Here is a 20966-nt window from a genome sequence, read left to right as displayed (position 1 = left end):
TTAATTTTATGTTGCTACCATAACAAATTACCACAAATTTAGCAGCTTAAAATAACACCTATTTATTATCAGAAATAAAGGTACAAAATAATGCAGTTTTGTCCTCAGTTTAGAGGCTCACAAAGCCAAAATCAAGGATGCATTCTTTGCTGGATGCTCTGGGAATACAGCCACTTCCAAGTTTATTTATATTTTTCCTGGATTCAGTTTTTTTGTGAAAAAAAAAAAACTTGCTGACTGACGGGGAGTGCAAAAGAGGGTGATATTAGTTCATTTATGCTGCTATAAAAGAATATCTCAGACTGGATAATTTATAAAGAACAAAAATTTACTTCCTCACAGCTCTAGAGACTGGTAAGTCCAAGATCATGAAGCTAGCATTTTGTGAGGGGCTTCTTGCTGGGACCTCAAATGGCAAAAGAACAAAAGAGAGTGAACTCACTCCCACAAGCCCATTTTACAGTGGCATTAATCCATTCGTGAGGGCAGAGTCCTCCCTCCCAACACTGTTGCATTGGAAATTAAATTTCCAGCACATGAATTCTGAGGGACACACTCAGACTGCAGCAGGAGGATCATCTTTCTTCTGGGTTTTCCTTCATTTCTTCTCATGTTTTCCATGTGGCCACTTTTCCAGCAATCTGAGTTGAGTTGCTCTGATAGTTCAGGTCTCTCTCAATTCATCTTTAACCACATCTCTCTGACTCCAGCCAGAAAAGTTCTCTGCTTTTAGAGGCTCATGTTATTAGATTGGCCCCACCCAGACAATGGTAGCATTCTGGATGTGGTAGCATTCTGCCTAACATATCAGTAATAATATATTTTCACTGGATGCCAAAGGAAATACAGCACTTCGTAGTTTTTGCCCTTTTTGTTTACTGAGTTTCTTTTTAACTTTAGCAGACTTTTCCTAACATCTTTTTAAATTTTTTTTTGTGAATAAAAAGTCTATTTTTTAATTATGAGAAAGCTCATAAATAAACACCAAATAGTAGGGTGACAGATTTTCATAATAATGTTCTGAAATTCAGTGCTATAAAGATGGCTTAGATCTACTTCTACTGTACATTTCTAATTTTTCACTATGATTTAAACAATTTTTAACACATGTTACATGAATAACTAAGGCAAGCATTTCCTGAGCAGAGTGGATCAGTCAAAAATAGCCTTTATCCTCTTCATTTTTCAAGAGCAGACAGGAATGCTATCTAGAATGCCAATAAATGAAGATGCATTTTTCCTGAGGAAGCCACTCAAAATAATAAGAAAGAAAGTGTCAAACCAAACATTTTCAGATGGTTTCTTAAAATGCAGAACTTTTGCATTAAAATGTTGATTTCATAATACGTGGTTGATTTGTTTTTGTTTTGTTTTTGAGTTTTGTTCTTGTTGTTTGTTTTTCTCTGTCTCATTATCATATCCTTATTTTATAGCCTGTAGTTAATTCTATTCAGTCAAAAAACAAAACAAAAACAACAAAAAATGAGCCTCTCTGTTGGCTTGCCTAAGCAGACAGACAGAACTCTAAGGTCTTTATGATTTCTTTCTTTTGCTCACACCTCGCATCCAACTCACCCATATTAACTGAAAAAATATATTCCAAATCTAACAACTTTTCGGTACCCTCAATGCAAATCCTAGTTCAAGTCAGCCTCATGCTCCATGACAACTATTTCAATAACCTCCTGATTGCTGTGCTTGCTTTAGCTCCTGCTCCTCTAAATCCATCCCCCACAGAGTAGCCAGAAAAATCTTTCTAAAATGAAAACCAGGTCATGTCACTTCCTCCTCAAAACTTGCCAATGATTTCCCATTGCAAAATCAACAAGTTCCAAATTCCTTAACTATGTGGTCTCCAAAATCCTCTAATATAAATTTCTGTAATATGCCTGCCTATCAGCACATACCGCTGTTGACATTACTCTGCTCCAGGTAACTGGCCTTCTTGCTAATTCTTGACGATAGCAAACTCATTAGCCTTTTCATTTTGCACTCACTGTTCCTCCTCCTTGCCATCCTCAACTCAAATATCACGTCTAAAGACATACCTCACCACCTTAGTCCTCTTCTGCTTCTTTACCATTGTATGTTTGTCCAAATATAAATAATTTTACTTTGCTCTATATTCATTTACATGTTTGTTGTTTGTTTTCCTATACCCAAAGTCCTCACATCCACTGATAGATAAACTCCTTGAAGACAGGGATCTCTCTGTCTTGCTTACCACATTTTCTGGAGCACCTGTAACAATGCCTGGCCCACAGCCAATATTGATGGATGCTTAAAGAACTTTTTCATATCTTTAGGATGACTATTTTTCTAGTTTAAGATTAGTAACAATTATAAATAATTCATTGAATGCTTACTAGGTGCCAAGTACTGGGCTAAAAATTTACATGTATTAATTCATTTAAACAAAACAATTTCCTGAGGTGAGTATAGACATTATTTCTATGTTAAAGAAGAGGAACGTGAGAAGTTTAGGAAGACTGAGTGATTTGTCAAAGGTCACAGAATAAGTAAATGGTAGAGACTGGATTGTATCTCACTTGAAAAAACTAAGATTGGACTGTATCTCACTTCAAGGAACTATACCCTTTTGCACCTCAGTCTACTGACTCAACTAAAATTTCTACGTTTACCAATATAAGGTCAAATTTCCAGTGACATGTAATAAATGAATAAAACACAATTCCATGCTTTTAAAGTTTAATATTTCAAGCAACCAAATCCTTTTGAATACATATGGAGCATTCTATTTTGCTAATTCCTCATGATTTCTCATTTATACCCAGTAATGTGCTTGACTTTCACTGTAAAACTACAAATCACACAGAAGGCATATTCAGTCTTTTAGCATCCAAGATTTCCTGTTCTCAACAATAATATATTCACTTGTGTGGAAAGTCTTCCAACAGTAGGTCTTGAAAAGTGCAGGATCTCAAACTCTGAGTGTACCTCAGTGAGGTCACTACATATAATACATAATGGCAGTACTTAGCCTTGATGCCTCCAATTGTTACTAGACAATGTAGAATTAGAAACATCAGAAAGAACTTTCTTCTAAACAAAGGAGCAGCTTTCAAAATGTCTTCAAACCATATCTTTCTTTCTGTCTTTCTTTTTTTTTTTTTTGAAACAAGTTCTCACTCTCTTGCCCAGGATGTAGTGCAGTGACATGAGGCTCACTGCAGCCTCAACCTCCTGGGTTCAGGCAATTCTCCCACCTCAGGGCCCTGAGTAGCTGGGACTACAGGCATGCACCACTACCCTTGGGCTCCAGTGACCCTCCAGCCGCAGCCTCCCAGAGTGCTGGGATTACAGTCATGAACCACCATGCCCAGCCCAAACCATTTCTGTAGGTAATTTTTGTTTTGTCAAACAAATATCCAGCAAATGAAGGAGTCTCTCATTCTCTCAGTTTTCCACACATTTCAGTCTTCTAACTTGTTTTGTGCCTTCTCCCTTTTCTCCTAAAGATGATACCAATACCCCATTAGTTCTTTGGGTCCTGAAATGGTGGTGTGACCCTGAGCTTATGTAGAAAAGTATTTATTAAAGATTTGCTGTTCATCTAAAACACAGCAACTATTTAAACACAGAAAAAATAGCATTAAAAAAAAAGATGTAGATCCCCTTGTCAAGCTAGAATTGACAGCACTCAATATTCCAAAGCATAAACTACCTATTTGTATGTTTGCCTTTTGACAGAGTTAAGACAAAAAGTATGTGGAGTTGGTAGCAGAGGGCAGAAAGCAAAAAAAAATTCAAGAAAATATAAAAAAGAGCCCTCATTGCCAAGTCAATCCTAAGCCAAAAGAACAAAGCTGCAGGCATCATGCTATCTGACTTCAAACTATACTACAAGGCTACAGTAACCAAAACAGCATGGTAATGGTACCAAAACAGAGATATACACCAATGGAACAGAACAGAGCCCTCAGAAATAATGCCACATATCTATAACCATCTGATCTTTGACAAACCTGACAAAAACAAGAAATGGGGAAACGATTCCCTATTGAATAAATGGTGCTGGGAAAACAGGCTAGCCATAAGTAGAAAGCTGAAACTGGATCCCTTCCTTACACCTTACACAAAAATTAATTCAAGATGGATTAAAGACTTGCATGTTAGACCTAAAACCATAAAAACCCTAGAAGAAAACCTAGGCAATACCATTCAGGACATAGGCATGGGCAAAGACTTCATGTCTAAAACACCAAAGCAATGGCAACAAAAGCCAAAATTGACAGATGGGATCTAATTAAACTAAAGAGCTTTTGCAAAAGAAACTACCATCAGAGTGAACAGGCAACCTACAGAATGGGAGAAAATTTTTGCAGTCTACGCATCTGAAAAAGGGCTAGTATCCAGAATCTACAATGAACTCCAACAAATTTACAAGAAAAAACAAACAACCCCATCAACAAGTGGGTGAAGAATATGAACAGTCACTTCTCAAAAGAAGACATTTATGCAACCAAAAGACACATGAAAAAATGCTCATCATCACTGGCCATCAGAGAAATGCAAATCAAAACCACAGTGAGATACCATCTCACACCAGTTAGAATGGCCATCATTAAAAAGTCAGGAAACAACAGGTGCTGGAGAGGATGTGGAAAAACAGGAACACTTTTACACTGTTGGTGGGACTGTAAACTAGTTCAACCATTGTGGAAGTCAGTGTGGCGATTCCTCAGGGATCTAGAACTAGAAATACCATTTGACCCAGCAATCCCATTACTGGGTATATACCCAAAGGATTATAAATCATGCTGCTATAAAGACACATGCACACTTATGTTTATTGTGGCACTATTCACAATAGCAAAGACTAGGAACCAAGCCAAATGTCCAACAGTGATAGACTGGATTAAGAAAATGCGGCACATATACACCATGGAATACTATGCAGCCATAAAAAATGACGAGTTCATGTCCTTTGTAGGGATATGGCTGAAGCTGGAAACCATCATTCTCAGCAAACTATCGCAAGGACAAAAAACCAAACACCACATGTTCTCACTCATAGGTGGGAATTGAACAATGAGAGCACATGGACACAGAAAGGGAAACATCACACACTGGGGCCTGTTTTGGGGTGGGGGGAGGGGAGAGGGATAGCATTAGGGGATATACCTAATGTTAAATGAGGAGTTAATTGGTGCAGCACACCAATATGGCACATGTATACATATGTAACAAACCTGCATGTTGTGCACATGTACCCTAAAACTTAAAGTATAATTAGAAAAAAAAAAAGAAAATAGGTGAGCAGGGAACTGCTTAATAGGACAATACAGTAAAGTATGCAAAATTATGAAAAGGTATATTTAGAACATCTTGGTTTTTCCCAAGAAAATTGGACTTAAAATTTTGAATATGAAAAACCTAGTTGATCATATATTCATCTAAGGAATCTATACAAAGTAGAATTAATAAAATATGTTATCATTAAGTTTTTAATATTAATGTTTACTTATATTAGCAGGAATGCCAATGTAAAGTTTCTAAGCCAAGGCAAATTTATTCACAGCACGAAAAACATCAATTCCTGATGCTCTATTTCTTCCCTTTTTAGCAGATATGACATTTAAGTCAAATGGACTCTGCAAAAGTTGGTGTATTTGTCCTTTTTCATGCTGCTAATAAAGACATACCCAAGACTGGGCAATTCATAAAGGGAAGATGTTTAATTGACTCACAGTTCAGCATGACTTGGGAGGCCTCAGGAAACTTACAATCATGGTGAAAGTGTAAGGAAACAAGTCTTTCTTCACATGGCAGCAGCAAAGAGAATAATAAAAAAAAGGGAGGGAAAACCCCTTATGAAATCATTAGATCTCATGAGAACTCACTCAATATCATGAGAACAACAGGATAGGGAAAACCACCCCCATGATTGAATTACCTACCACTGGGTTCATCCCACCACACATAGGGATTATGGGAACTACAATTCAAGATGAGATTTGTGTGAGGACACAACCAAACCATATCATTCCATCCCTTTCCTCTCCCACATCTCATGTCCTCACATTTCAAAACAATCATACCTTCCCAACAGTCCCCCAAGTCTTAACTTATCCCAGCATTAATGCAAAAGTCTAAGCCCAAAATCTTATCTGAAGTCCCTTCTCCTTATGAGCCTGTAAAATTGAAAGAAAGTCAGTTACTTTCTAGATAAAATGGGGGTACAGGCATTGGGTAAATACACCCATTCCAAATGGGAGAAATTGGCCAAAACAAAGGGGCTACAGGCCCCATGAAAGTCCAAAATCCAATAGGGCAGTCATTAAATCTTAATGCTCCAAAATGATCTCCTTTGACTCCATGTCTCACATCCAGGTAATGCTGATGCAAGAGGTGGGCTCCCACATCCTTGGGAAGCTCCATCTCTATGGCTTTACAGGGTACAGCCCCCCTCCTGGCTGCTTTCACAGGCTGGCATTGAGTGTCTGCAGCATTTCCACACACACGATGCAAGCTGCAAGTGGATCTAGAGGCCTGGGGCCTGGGTGACCATGGTCTTCTTCTCACAGCTCCACTAGGCAGTGACCCAGTGGGGACTCTGTGTGGGGGCTCCAATCCTACATTTCCCTTCCACACTGCCTTAGCAGATGGTCTCCATGAAGGCTCCATCCCTACAGCACACCTCTGCCTGGACATTCAGATGTTTCTATACATCCTCTGAAATCTAGACAGAGGTTCCCAAGCCTCAATTCTTATCTTCTGTGCACCTGCAGGACCAATACCACATGGAAGCTGCAAACACTTGGAGTTTCCACCCTCTGAAGCCATGGCCCAAGCTGGAGCAGCTGGAACACAGGGCACCAAGTCACTAGGCTGCACACAGCAGGGGGGCTCTGGGCCCAGCCCATGAAACAATTTTTTCCTCCTAGGCCTCTGGGCCTGTGATGGGAGGGGCTGCCATGAAGATCTCTGATATTCCCTTGAGAAATTTTCCCCATTATCTTGTCAATTAACATTTGGCTCCTCATTATTTATGCAAATTTCTTTAGCCAGATTGAATTTCTCCTCAGAAAATGGGTTTTTCTTTTCTATTGTATCATCAGGCGGCAAATTTTCCAAACTTTTATGCTCTGCTTCCCTTTTAAATGTAAGTTCCAATCCCAAACCATATCTTTGTGAATCAATAAAACTGAATGCTTTTAAGAGCACAAAAGTCAGCTCTTGTACACTTTGCTGCTTAGAAATTTCTTTTGCCAGATACCCCAAATCATCTCTCAAGTTCAAAGTTACACATATCTTTAGGGCAGGGGTAAAATGCTGCCAGTCTTTTTGCTAAAGCATAGCAAGAGTCACTTTTGTTCCAGTTCCCAACAAGTTTCTCATCTCCATCTGAGACCACCTCAGCCTAAACTTCATTGTCCATATTGCTGTCAGCATTTTGGTCAAAGCCATTCAACAAGTCTCTAGAAAGTTCCAAACTTTCCCACATCTTCCTGTCTTCTGAGCCCTCCACATCTCTAGGAATTCCCAAACTTTCCTACATTTTTCTGTCTTCTGAGCCCCCCAAACTGTTAAAATCTCTGCCTGTTACCCAGTTCCAAAGTCACTTTGACATTTTTCGGTATCTTTACACCAGCACCCCATAACCCATTACCTGTTTACTGTATTAAACAATTCTCATGCTGTTAATAAAGATATACCAGAGACTCAGTAATTTATAAAGGAAAGAGGTTTAGTTGACTCACAGCTCAGTATGACTGGGGAGGCCTCAGGAAACTTACAATCATGGCAGAAGGAGAAGCAAACATGTTCTTCTTCACATGGGGGCAGCAAGGATAAGAATGAGCAAAAGGGGGAAAAGCCCCTTATAAAACCATAAGTTCTTGTGGAACTCACTCACTTTCATGAGAACAGCATGGAAGTAACTGCCTCCATGATTCAATTGCCTCCCACCAGGTCTTTCCCACAACACATGGCCATTATGAGAACTACAGTTCAAGATGAGATTAAAGTAGGGACACAGCCAAACCATATTAGTTGGTTTCTTGCACTTCAGAGGAGGAACCTTGAAGTTATGAATCTTGGAGTCTCTTTACTTGCTGTCCCTCTCCCCTCCTGAGAGACAGAGAGAAACTCTTTTTCTCTGATGGTGTATAATCCTTCAGAATGTAAATGTCTCCATAGTTCAGGGCTTTCATATTCCTTTAAAATGTAAACACATTTGAAATAATCCCTCCATTGATTTTTTGGCTCTTTAATTGGTTTTTAGCTTTCAAGGTTAGTCCTTAAACCTAGGTTCTAGTTCCCTTTCCTCAGAAAGTCCTAACTTTATGGAAATATAAAAGTATTCACTTCCTGAGAACAATTTATCAAAAAGATTTCATCATCATGAGCTTTTCTGGATGAAACAATAAGATTTAAGGTATTAAAGTAAAAACCAATTAGACTTTTAAAAAGAAATTCCAAATAAATAATTTTAATCAATTCCAAAAAAAAATATTCATACTACATTTGTTTATCATGAAACAATGAAAAAAACTTCAATTTCTTATTGTTATGGGTCTAATTATGACCCCACAAAATGTACATGTTGAAATCAGGGTCTTTGCAGATGTAGTCATATGCTGCAAATAAAGTTTTGGTCAATGACAGACTACAAATATGACAGTGGTCCCATAAGATTATAATATCATAGCTTTACTGCACCTTTTCTATGTTAAGATATATTTAGTTACACAGATACTTATTGTGTTACAATTGCCTACAGCATTCAATACAGTAATATGCTGTACAGTTTTGTAGCCTAAGAGCAATAGGACATATCATATAGCCAAGGTGTATAGAAAACCATACCATCTAGGTTTTATAAGTATAGGCTATAATGTTTGCACAGTGACAGAATCACCTAAGGACACATTTCTTAGAACGTTTCCTCACAGTTAAGTGAGGCATGACTATAATTACTTAAACTAAGATAAGATAATACTGAAGTAAGTTATGCCCCTAATGTAATCTGACTGAAGTCCGTATGAAAAGGTCAAATTTTGACAAAGACATGTACAGAGAAAAGACAATCTGAAAACACAGGGAGAAGATTGCCATCGAAAGCCAAGAACAGAGGCCTGGAATGCATCCTGTTCTCATAGCCCTCAGAAGGAATCAACCCTATCCACACCTGCATTTCAGACTTCCAACCTCCAGAACTGTGAGACGATAATTTTTGTTGTTTAACCCACCTAGTTTGTGGTACTTTGTTATGGCAGCTCTCACAAACAAACACAGCAATTATCTACAAATTAATAATAATGAGCATGCTATAAGTTAAACCTGAGTAGAATGCTGCTAACACAGCATTAAAAGGAGAATGATTAGCCTAGCGTATACTTATGTGAAAATAAGAATTTTTTAAATTCGTACATTTATTAGAAAGATTGGGGGAAAAATATGAGACTCTTATTACCTGAGGAAAAAAAAGGCAAAAACTATTTTAAAGAAAATAATAAAGAATTAAATAAAAAGTAGACGTTAATAAAATAGCAATTTAAAAAGTAAATTAAAGAATCTGGATCCTTGAAAAGATAAATGATATGCACAACCTTTGCAAATTCTGACTAATCAATAGCACTAGGAGGACAAAGGATACTTAACTACAGATACGTAAATACCATACAATAAATTTTAAAGTCTTGATGCCAAGATAATTTTTCCATTAAAATAAAAATTGCCAAAATTCACTCAAACAGTGAAAAAAATCTGGAGGAACTCAGTAAAAATAAACTAAATGTAAACATTAATCAAGAAAATAGGCACATAATAGCTTTATCAATTAATTTTACCAAATATCTAATTAACAGAAACAATGCTTTCTAAATATTTTTTAGAGTATTGTAAGATGGTAGAAAACATTCCTGTTTACCTGACAATTTTATTGTAATTTTGATTCCCAGATGGCATGGAAAAAGTCGGAAAGCCTTATTATACTGATCCCCCAAATAGAAAAGAAGAACACAGGAAAGAATCTCAAGCTCACTTTTGAACACAAGTATAAAACTTTGTATACATTACACATACAAAAAGGCTATGCAAAAACATTTTTATAATTTGTTTGGCTTAGTCTGACTTAAGTAAGGGTTTTGTGGGTATATTAGTGTATTAGTCCATTTTCACACTGCTATAAAGAACTACTTGAGACTGGATTATTTATAAAGAAGAGTTTTAATTGACTCAGTTCCGCATGACTGGGGATGACGCAGGAAACTTACAATCATGGTGGAAGGGGAAGCTGGCACCTTATTCACAAGGTGGCAGGAGAAGGAGTGAGAGTGCAGGGAAATCTACCACTTATAAAACCACCAGATCTCATGGGAAGGATGAGAATAGCATGAGGGAAACTTCCCCCATAATCCAATCATTTTCCTTCCTCGACTTGTGGAGATCACAGGTTCCTAGACACAGGGGGATTAAAGTTAAAGATGAGATTTAGATGGTGACACAGAACCAAACCATATCAATTAATCAGGGTTATATGGAGAAACAGAACCAATAGAATTTAAGAGACTTAAAGGAATATACGTGGAAATGGAGGCTGAGATGTCCTGTGATCTGCTCTCTGCAAGCCAGAGAACCAGGAAAGGAAATCGTATAATTCAGTTCAACTCTAAAGGCCTAAGAATTAGGGAGCTCATAGTATAAGCCCCTATCTGAGGCTGAAATCTTGAGAACCGGGAGCAATGATGTCCAAGGGCGGGAGAAGATGGATGTCTCAGCTCAGATAAAGGGAATTTGCCCTTTTTCTGCCTTTTTGTTCTATTCAGGCCCTCAATAGATGGAATGATGCCCACCCACATTGGGAAAGGTCAATGTAGTCTTCTTCCCTCAGTCTACTGATTCAAATGTTAATTGCTTCTCAAAACACTCTCACAGATGAACCCAGAAATACTGTTTTACCAGCTCTGTGGGAATTCCTTAGACCAGGCAAGATGACGCAGAAAATTGACCACAACAGTGGAGTAAGCAAAGTTATAAAGTACTCTTGATGAAGTTGTGGGGACAGAAGGCATATAAACATGATAGGCAGTCATCATATACCCCAGGAGAATGGAGGAAGCTGTTGCAATTACCAATTAGACAGACTTGCCATACATGCAACAGAGAAGAACACATACAAATTCCAAATCAAAATTCACATAGATTTAGTTACCAACTATACACTTTACTGATGCTCACATCCATCATGTCTCTAAACATGACACTCTCAAGAAGTGCAAACCAAGAGTTAAACTCCTGCTCAACCCTGATGGAGCCACTGCTGCCAGTAACACGTTCAAGGCAACTCAGAGGTCCATGGGGTAAGCGCAAGCTGGTATGAGTTTGCTCATCTTCAAACTCTATGCAGCACCAAGAAAGGACCCACCTCCCAAATATCCCATGAAGCTTGATGAGCTTTCACTCTACTCAGTTCCTAAGGGTGAATTCGAATACGTGGAGGAGTGGAGGATCCAGTTTGAAGAAAGCATCTCTCAGCTCCAACATTATTGTAGGCCATGTATAAGTTGGTGTCAGGAAACATACTCCCAAACTAATCCCGAGATGCAAAGTTTGGGTCAATGAGGGTTAGACAGCTATGAATATCTCCAAATGCAGCTACAGGATTTTTTCCAAGACTTGGTGTTATTGGTTTTGCTGGCCTTTTTGGACTCTTTTTGGCAAAAGGTTCAAAAATAAAGAAGCTGATATATCCTTCTGGTTTCATGGGATTAGCTGCCTCTATCTATTATCCACAACAATTCATTGCATTTGCCCAGGTCAGTGGGGAGTGTTTACATGATTGGGGTTTATGAAGATACATAGTCCTAAAAGATTTGTAGGGAACTTATGTAAAATGTAATGTATAATTGACTGTTCCTCTACTCTCTGCTTTTACAAGTAAAATGCATATTCTGTGAGTACTAATCAAAGCCCCATAAGAATGTAACCATTTGTCTCGTTGCCTACCCTCACCAACCATTTTTTTTCTCCTTCCTCTCCCTCTAGCTCTTTCTTCTTTAAATACTGCAGTCATCAAAACGCTCTTTGGAAAAGGCATGGACCACAGATGCTCCTGTTATTTGTGTTTTATTTTTTTCTTCTTCTTTGCTCAACCTTGGCAAAATAAACCTCAAAATCAATTGAGACTTGCCTCAATCTTCTATTTTTTTGGTTTACAACCCTATGAGGAGACCAACTATGGTAATTTAGAATCTTATTCAGAGCATCACCATTGTTATATGTTTTTTGCACTCATATGGCACAAAACTGAAAAATTACTATGCATTATAAAAATTGAAATCCTATTCTGCATTATAACAATGGATCTTGCATATTTCATGGCCATGGTGCTACTTACTGAGCATGAGTCACTAAGAGCTAGCTGCCAAAATTGCCTCAAGAGTATGACAACAATATAATTTTTCATTTGATTTTGATAAGAAGGATATTGTAAAACTGGCATGTGTGCATACACACATACATATAGAGGAAACTGCTCTAGAACTGAAAGTTCTCAAGGGCAGAATTAGGGCAAGTGCAATAACACATTGGCCAAGATAATCAGGTATTGCTTTGAAAATCTTACTGAGATGCTCCCATATTATAAATGAGAGATGGAAAAGAATTTAAGGAATATTCCAAAGCTAGTAACATGGTGTATTAGTCCATTTTCACACTGCTGATAAAGACATACCCCAGACTGTGTAATCTACAAAAGAAAGAGATTTAATTGGACTTATATGACTGGGGAGGCCTCAGAATCATGACAGGAGGTGAAAGGGACTTCTTACATGGTGGTGGCAAGAGAAAATGAGGAAGACGCCAAAGCAGAAACCCCTGATAAACCTATCAGATCTCATAAGACTGATTCACTATCACAAGAATAGCACAGGAAACATTGGACCCCATGATTCAATTACCTCCCCCGGGTCCCTACAACAACATGTGGGAATGATGGGAGATACAATTCAAGTTGAGATTTGGGTGGAGATACAACCAAGCCATATCATTCTGCTCCTGGCCCCTCAAAATCTCATGTCCTCACATTTTAAAACCAATCATATCTTCCCAACAGTCCTCCAAAGTCTTAACTCATTTCAGCATTAACCCTAAAATCCACAGTCCAAAGTCTCATCTGAGACAAGGCAAGTCCCTTCCACCTATGAGCTTCTAAAATCAAAAGCAAGTTACTTACTTCCTAGATACAATGTGGGTACAGGTATTGAGTAAATACAGCCATTCCAAATGGGAGAAATTGGCCAAAACAAAGGGGTTACAGTATCCATGCAAGTCCATAATCCAGTGGGGCAGTCAAATTTTAAAGCTCCAAAATGATCTCCTTTGACTCCAGGTCTCACTTTTAGGTCATGCTGATGCAAGAGGTGGGTTCCCATGGTCTTGGGAAGCACCACCCCTGTGGCTTTGTGGGGTACAGCCTCCCTTCTGGCTGTTTTCATGGGCTGACATTGAGTGTCTCTAGCTTTTCCAGGGGCATGGTGCATGCAAGCTGTTGGTGGATCTACCATTCTGGGGTCTGGAGATGGTAGTCCTCTTCACAGCTCAACTAGGCAGTGCCCCAGTAGGAACTCTGTTTGGGAGCTCCAACCCCACATTTCCCTTCTGCACTGGCTCATTATGAGGGCCCCGCCCCTGCAGCAAACTTTTGCCTGGGCATCCAGGTGTTTCCATACATCTTCTGAAAACTAGGCAGAGGTTCCCAAACCTCAATTCCTGACTTCTACGCACCCGCAGCCTCAACACTACATGGAAGTTGCCAAGGCTTGGGGCTTCCATCCTCTGAAGCCACAGCCTGAGGTATATGCTGGCCCTTTTCAGCCATGGCTGGTGTGGCTGGGACACAGGGCACCAAGTCCTTTGGCTGCACGTAGCACAGGGGCTCTGGGCCTGGCCCACAGAATCACTTTTTCCTCCTGGGCCTACTGGCCTGTGATGGGAGGGGCTACCGTGAAGGTCTCTGACATGGCCTGGAGACATTTTCCTCATGGTCTTGGGGATTAACATTTGGCTCCTCCTTACTTATGAAAATTTCTTCAGCCAGCTAGAAATTCTTTCCAGAAAATGGGTTTTTCATTTCCATTGCATTGTCAGGCTGCAAATTTTCCAAACTTTTTTGCTCTGCTTCCCTTATAAAACTGAGTGCCTTTAACAGCACCCAAGTCACCTCTTGAATGCTTTGCTTCTTAGAAATGTCTTCCGCCAGATAATCTAAATTATCTCTCTCCAGTTCAAATTTCATAAATCCCTAGGGCAGAGACAAAATGCCACCAATCTCTTTACTAAAACATAACAAGAGTCACCTTTTCTCCAGTTCTCAACAAGTTCCTCATCTCCTTCTGAGACCACCTCAGCCTGGACCTTATTGTCCGTATCACTATCAGCATTTTGGGCAATGCCATTCAACAAGTCTCCAGGAAGTTCCAAACTTTCCCACATTTTTCTGTCTTCTTCTGAGCCCTCCAAACTGTTCCAATCTCTGCCTGTTACCCAGTTCCAAAATTGCTTCCACATTTTTGGGTATCTTTTCAGTAAGACCCCACTCTACTGGTACCAATTTATTGAATTAGTCAATTTTTGCACTGCTGATAAAGACATACCCAAGACTGGGCAATTTACAAAAGAAAGAGGTTTAATTGAACTTACAGTTTGATATGGCTTGGGAAGTCTCAGAATCATGGCAGGAGGTGAAAGGCACTTCTTCCATGATGGCATTAAGGGAAAATGGGGAAGAAGCAAAAGAAGGAACCCCTGAAAAACCCATCAAATCTCATGAGACTTGTTCACTATCATAAGAATATTATAGGAAACATCAGCCCCCATGACTCAATTACCTCTCCCTGGATCCCTCCCACAACACATGAGAATTCTGGGAGATGCAATTCAAACTGAGATTTGGGTGGGGACACAGCCAAACCATATCACATGGGCAAGATTTAAGAGATTGTATGTGGCTTTGACTTCATATCAAATTTCAAAGCAAAAGCTTGAGACAAGATAGGCTTTTCCTAATAAGAGGTTAGACATGAACACCGTATATATTAAATATAGTTTTGTGCATGATTAATGTAAATTACTCAATGAAATTATTGGGCTGCTATGACCATTTATAAATTAGAGATTAGTAGAATTATATGAAGTTTGGCATAATTAGAAAATCACTTATTGTAATTCTACTTATGACTCACATTCTTGCATTTCTTGAATGGTGAGAGAAAATGAAAGCTGGGCTAGAATTTTAAAGTATTATTATCTTTACTTTGTCAGGCCCCAAGACCTAGAAATGTCAGAAGCTGGCATGACTGTAGGACAGGTTTTTACCACACAATCAAAATGTAGTAAATTCTAGAACTAGAGCTACAACTTACCAATGGAAAATACCCTTTTGGTTCAGAGACCACACTGTGGCATTCTCTAAGCTTCTAGGTAAAATCTTTTGGGCAAACATAATTGATAATAGTGTATAACAGAGGAGTTTTTCCTAGGACACCACAAGCTTATTAGTAGTTGAAGTCAAGTAGCAAGGCTTTTTCTTATACAGGGCTTACCTGGCCACTGTTCAAGTTCATATGTTTACTTATTCCGGGTTGGGGAGGATGTGTAAGGATGTGGCAAACGAAGCTTCTCCTTGCTCCGAGGAGAAATGGAAAGAGAGAGAAATATGCAATATGGAGTATTCTAGAAGGTATTCGGTGCTTGCTGCTCATTATGTGTTCATAGGGCCAGGGACATGAGGACCACCTGGGAGCTTGTGGGAATGCAGATGCTCAGGCTCCATCCCAGAAGAAGTGAATCAGAACCTGCATCTTGACAAGCTTCCCTGGTGATATGTAATTACACTCAAAAAGCCTTATTCTAAATTCCATGAGAAAAATATTTTTAGCTATTCAATATTTTTACCTCAGATACTAACACCTAGTGGAAACTCAATAGCATTTGCTCAAAGAAAGAATGAATGAATTACTTGATGGATTATCTTCAACTTTCACTTTAATATTCTAAGAAATAGTCATGTTTTGAAACTTTACATTTTAACTGTGTTGAGTTCAAGGTTAAGAAAATGCATCCTGAGAACTTAAAATGAGCAATATATTATGCTGGGCTTTGGGTGCCAAAATGAGACATCATTTACATTTTTTTAAAAAAGACATCATTTTAAAAAAATATTAAGATGTACAGAGAAGTTTATACTTGAATTAAGAATTAAGAACTATACATTTAATCCTATGACAAATATGTTAAAATTTAGACAGCGAAAAACGTTTAGTACTATAGAGCAACAACAACAAAAAAGAAGGCTCCAAGTAGACAATAAATTATAAGAATAATAAGCTGTTTGAGTTCAGAAGAAGAAATCATTTATTGCTACATGAACAGAATAACAGTAGGAATAACTAATATATGTTTAGCAGGTACTTCTCAATACAGGGGCACAGAAGCTAAGATTTATCTATTGGTGATAATAATAATTGCTTATACTACTATAATATGAGCATTTACTACATGCTAAGCCCTCCTATGAGAACTTTATGTTAATTCAACTACCATCACATCCTTAGCACGGAATAAGTATTTTTTATTTTATTGACAATTTACAGATTAAAAACTGAGTAATGAGGCAGTTTATCCATGTGCCCAAGGAGAGCTGAGACTTTTTTCTGGAGTGGAGGAGAGTGGATGTGTTTGCATGGGCATGAAATGTTTGCATGTATTCACGACAGAATAATATGAGTAAATTTGGGGTACTAACAATTATGTAGTGTTTTTCTTAACGTCATGAGTAACAAATTGGGATTCAGATTTGGGTAAATAAGAGAAAAGCAGGTAATAAAACAATAAGGGAAGGCTGCTTCGCAACTATACTACATTTGACTTGAATCATGGCTTGCTCACTTACCATCAGTGGAATCTCAAACATCTGACCCCTCTGAACCTCTTGTTTCTTCAAATATCTCATAAGGTGACTATAAGAATTATCCAAATATACTCCATAAAATAAGCTATTTTATCAGAATTATATTAATAATCACAACTTTAGGTTCATGACAAAATCACAAAATTAGAGTATTAACTTTAAGTTATTTAAAGAAATCACAAAGTTAAATTCAATTCAATGTCTTCACTGTGTCCCATGTCTGACAAAAGTGACTCGAATTAAGGCACTGAGCTCATTGTTGTAACTAGATGATATCTCACTATGTTAAAGTTTTACAGCCTATTTTTTGTATAGGCCTCAATAAACAGTATATCAACTGGGCTTCTGGCTTTTAGTTATCGGAATATTTGATGCAATATTGGTAAAAAGCAATGCTTTTACAGAAGCCCAATTAACACTAAACATTTTCCTCACTCCACTTGGCTTTCTGTGAAGCATTATATATGAGGAGATACAATAGGCGTGGGATAATTATAAGTCGTGTATATGATGTCAAAAGGCTATTATTGTGACATTCTGAAGACAGTGTTTTCAAAGAATTTTTCTGTAAAGTCGGTGCAAGTTAAATACAGTACTCCAGTTTGGTTCCAAATAAATTATGGACTGAGTCAGTCATGGAGATAAAATTACATTTAGAGTTCCCACTGGCATTATAGGAAGTGAAACTGCAAAGGGCAGTCTCACTCTGAATAACAGGTGTTCCAGATTCTTAATGTTGTTGTTTTCTGAACTGAACCCAAGTCATGAGTTTCGAAATGAGCCCTCAGAAGTCTCAGAGAATTATTGCAGTTGGCCCATACTTTCCTATTTTCTACTAAGGAGACAGAATCTGGCTAATTAAGAAATAATTACATTTTCTGTGATCTAATTTGAATTCTAGCTCATGTCTATATTTGGTTTTAATTTTTTTCTTGACCTTCATTTAATAAATCCTCCAACCATATTGGCTGTGAAGTGAAATGTGCATCATAGTTTGGCATTTCCTTTCATTTCTTCCTAAGATATAAATGCCTTCAACCAGAAATTATACACGTACTGGAAATAATATCTCTTTTAACAATAGTATTTCTCATTTATTCCAGCTATGTTATCTTATATATTATTATATTTTAAGAAAATTAAAAGGTTATTCAGTTATTACTGAAGATATTGACTCAATATCAATAAAAGAGAGGAAAGGAGTAAGATTTTAAAAAGAAATAGCTGATCTCAAACAAGTTTGTGAAAAATCTGCCATTTATTTTGGAAGTTTTTTTCATATTACTCCACAAATAATTATTGAAACAGAGAGGAAGAACATAGTGTGAAACCACAAAGGGTATAAAGTGTATAAAATATCTTAATTACTAACATAAAATCAGTCCATCTAACTCAAAAGAGATCACTGGTGATCGGAATGTTTTTCAATTGAAATATTATTAAGCAGGCAGCACATTTATTCATTTTCCTGGGAAAAGGCATTTAATATTACTGAATTTATTGTATGCATACATTTCATTTATCTTCTTAATCTACTTTCAGAATAAAGATGATGTTTACATAGGAAGTATTGACCATTAACTACTCCCAAACCAAGAAGGAAAAATGCCATTCTTCTAATGAAATGAAAACGCTACTAACTAGGAATTGGAAAGAACAAAAAGAATCGCAGAGTTTTTTTAGCTTTCTCAACATCCCTCGGAAGCAAGTCCAAGTATATTCTATTTTCTTCCTGTACGCGTTAGCGAAATCTCATAAAATTATCTTTAATTCATCCACCAGAACAGATTTTCATGTTACAAAGTATTGCACTATTATAACATGCATATGGCTATTGATACAGTAGCAGTAATTATTTTGGTCCATTTAACAGATAATTTGGAGTTATTATTAGAATATTTTATTCTCTATCTCCTTTTTTTTTTTTTTTTTTTTTTTGTTCTGGAAAGACTACAATTAGGCTGCTTCACTGCTTCTTTTTTCCCTTTTTTCCTTAATATGTTTTAACTTTTGAGAAAGAAAAAAAATTCTCTAGTCACACCTTTTTAATCACCAAGGCTTTGGAAGGCAGTGAAATTACTTAAAAAGAAAGATGTTTTCCTATTCTCAATCTTAGCAAAATGAAAAAAAATAGCACTGAGGTCTTTGTCATGCTTAAACTACCTAATATACTCTGCCGACAATTATCAATAAAAAATGTTCTAACCCAGATATTATAGACCTGATTGTCCCACTTTTGTATTCCTGTCTGGAGGTCTACAAAAACATTTTTTTTTTTTTTTTCTGTGACAGAGTCTCGCTCTGTCGCCCAGGCTGGAGTGCAGTGGCACGATCTCGACTCACTGCAAGCTCCGCCTCCCGGGTTCACGCCATTCTCCTGCCTCAGCCTCCCGAGTAGCTGGGACTACAGGTGCCTGCCACCACGCCCGGCAAATTTTTTCTATTTTTTAGTAGAGACGGGGTTTCACCGTGTTAGCCAGGATGGTCTCGATTACAAAAACATTTCTTATCATGCAGGAGGTTAACACAATGAAATAAAATTGTACTCCTGATCCCAAATACACCCCCTCGTGCCTTTGGGTAAGCTTCCCCTACCCACTGTCAGGCTTGGCCACATAAATTCCTTAGACCAATGAAATGTGAGTGAATAATACATGTTACACACTTCCAAAGATAACCTTTAGAAATAACTTCATATTTTAGGATCAGCCTCTTTAGCATCTACCCTCTTCTATGAAAACAAGTTAAACCAAATAGAAGCTGTGGCTCCAGCATGGGGTTCTGATTGATGAGACATGTGGAGCTGAGTGCAGTCAGCCAGAAATAATGTATAAGAAGAGCAAGAAATAAATGTTTGCTCTTAAAAGCCATTAAGATATCAGAGGTTTTTATTACCACAACGAAACCACAGAATATCATTGGTACCCAACGCTGGACTTTCACTACTGAATAAACAAAACAAACAAACTGATGCTGGGCTGTGGACTGTATTCAGAGCCTAGAAAAAAATGGCAACCATTGTCATGCAGTGCAGGAAACTCCTGCCTATAATAATTTGAAACACAAAAAATTAATGGACTTTCAATTTCGAGAAAAAAAATTTGAGACAGAATGTTACTAGTATTGATTGGATGTTTTCTGCATTTGATGAACTGAGAAAAGAATCACCTTATTTACAATAGGTGTGAAAGAAAAAATAACAAGTCTAGACATTCTGAGAGTAGTATCATTTAAAAATTGAGACTATTTCTCATCTAGCATCAGAGAAAAATATTTTAAAAAGAAATGCTTTGGGCTATTAAGGGTGATTAAGACTCATCCTAAATATGACTTAGGCCTCTGATTGTTTTAAGGTGGCCCCACGTGAATGCTGTCAGTTGCATAAAGTAGTTCCGAAAAGAAAGACCAAGGACCTGGTCCCAGAGACGTCAAAAGTTAGGTGCGGGATAAATTCAAAGTACATTTAATTATGCTTTGAGAGTGAGGCAATTCTCAAAAATAATAATTATGGCTATTGGCACACAGACTTTGAAAGAATCAAAATGATTTTTTTTTTTTTTTTTTAGTTTTTCAAAGAGATTCATATGGTGAAACGTGCCATTAACCTCGATGAAAACAAACTTACTAGTAGAATTGTAAAATGATTTTGGGCGCCCCACTTTATAAGAAAGCAAGCAGGCTGGTAAAGATGCTTATTTTTTCCAATGAAGGTCTCTTTTCCAATGAATGTATCAGCTGTCGTCAAGACAGAAAATGAAAAATAAGTCATTTTCAGAGTGGATCCAGTAGCTGTAAAAAATAATGAACTGGGGAAGAATTCTCAGAGAGAAAATATGGCCTAATGAAAGAACATGTGCCATTGTCAGGATTAAAAGTTCTTATATTATTTATCCTGTGGCATTGCCATTCCTCCCCTTTGTGAATGGATGGGTTTATTGCCATTGTTCTGTCTTTGTGCCCTCACTGTATGTTGGTTGCATTTATTGGTAGTATGGATCCAGGTAACTTGTCTTCTTAATTACTTGGGAAG

General features: G+C 37.7%; 1 pseudogene; it reads left to right on the top strand.

Moving 5' to 3' along the window:
- The first annotated feature begins 10958 nt into the window (after positions 1–10958).
- On the top strand, positions 10959–11846 carry LOC100579762 (annotated as a pseudogene).
- The last annotated feature ends 9120 nt before the right edge of the window (positions 11847–20966 follow it).

Source organism: Nomascus leucogenys, chromosome 21, assembly GCF_006542625.1.
Source record: "Nomascus leucogenys isolate Asia chromosome 21, Asia_NLE_v1, whole genome shotgun sequence".
Taxonomy (NCBI): domain Eukaryota; kingdom Metazoa; phylum Chordata; class Mammalia; order Primates; family Hylobatidae; genus Nomascus; species Nomascus leucogenys.
The sequence above is the reverse complement of the archived record's forward strand: the minus strand, read 5'-3'. Positions and strand labels throughout refer to the sequence as shown.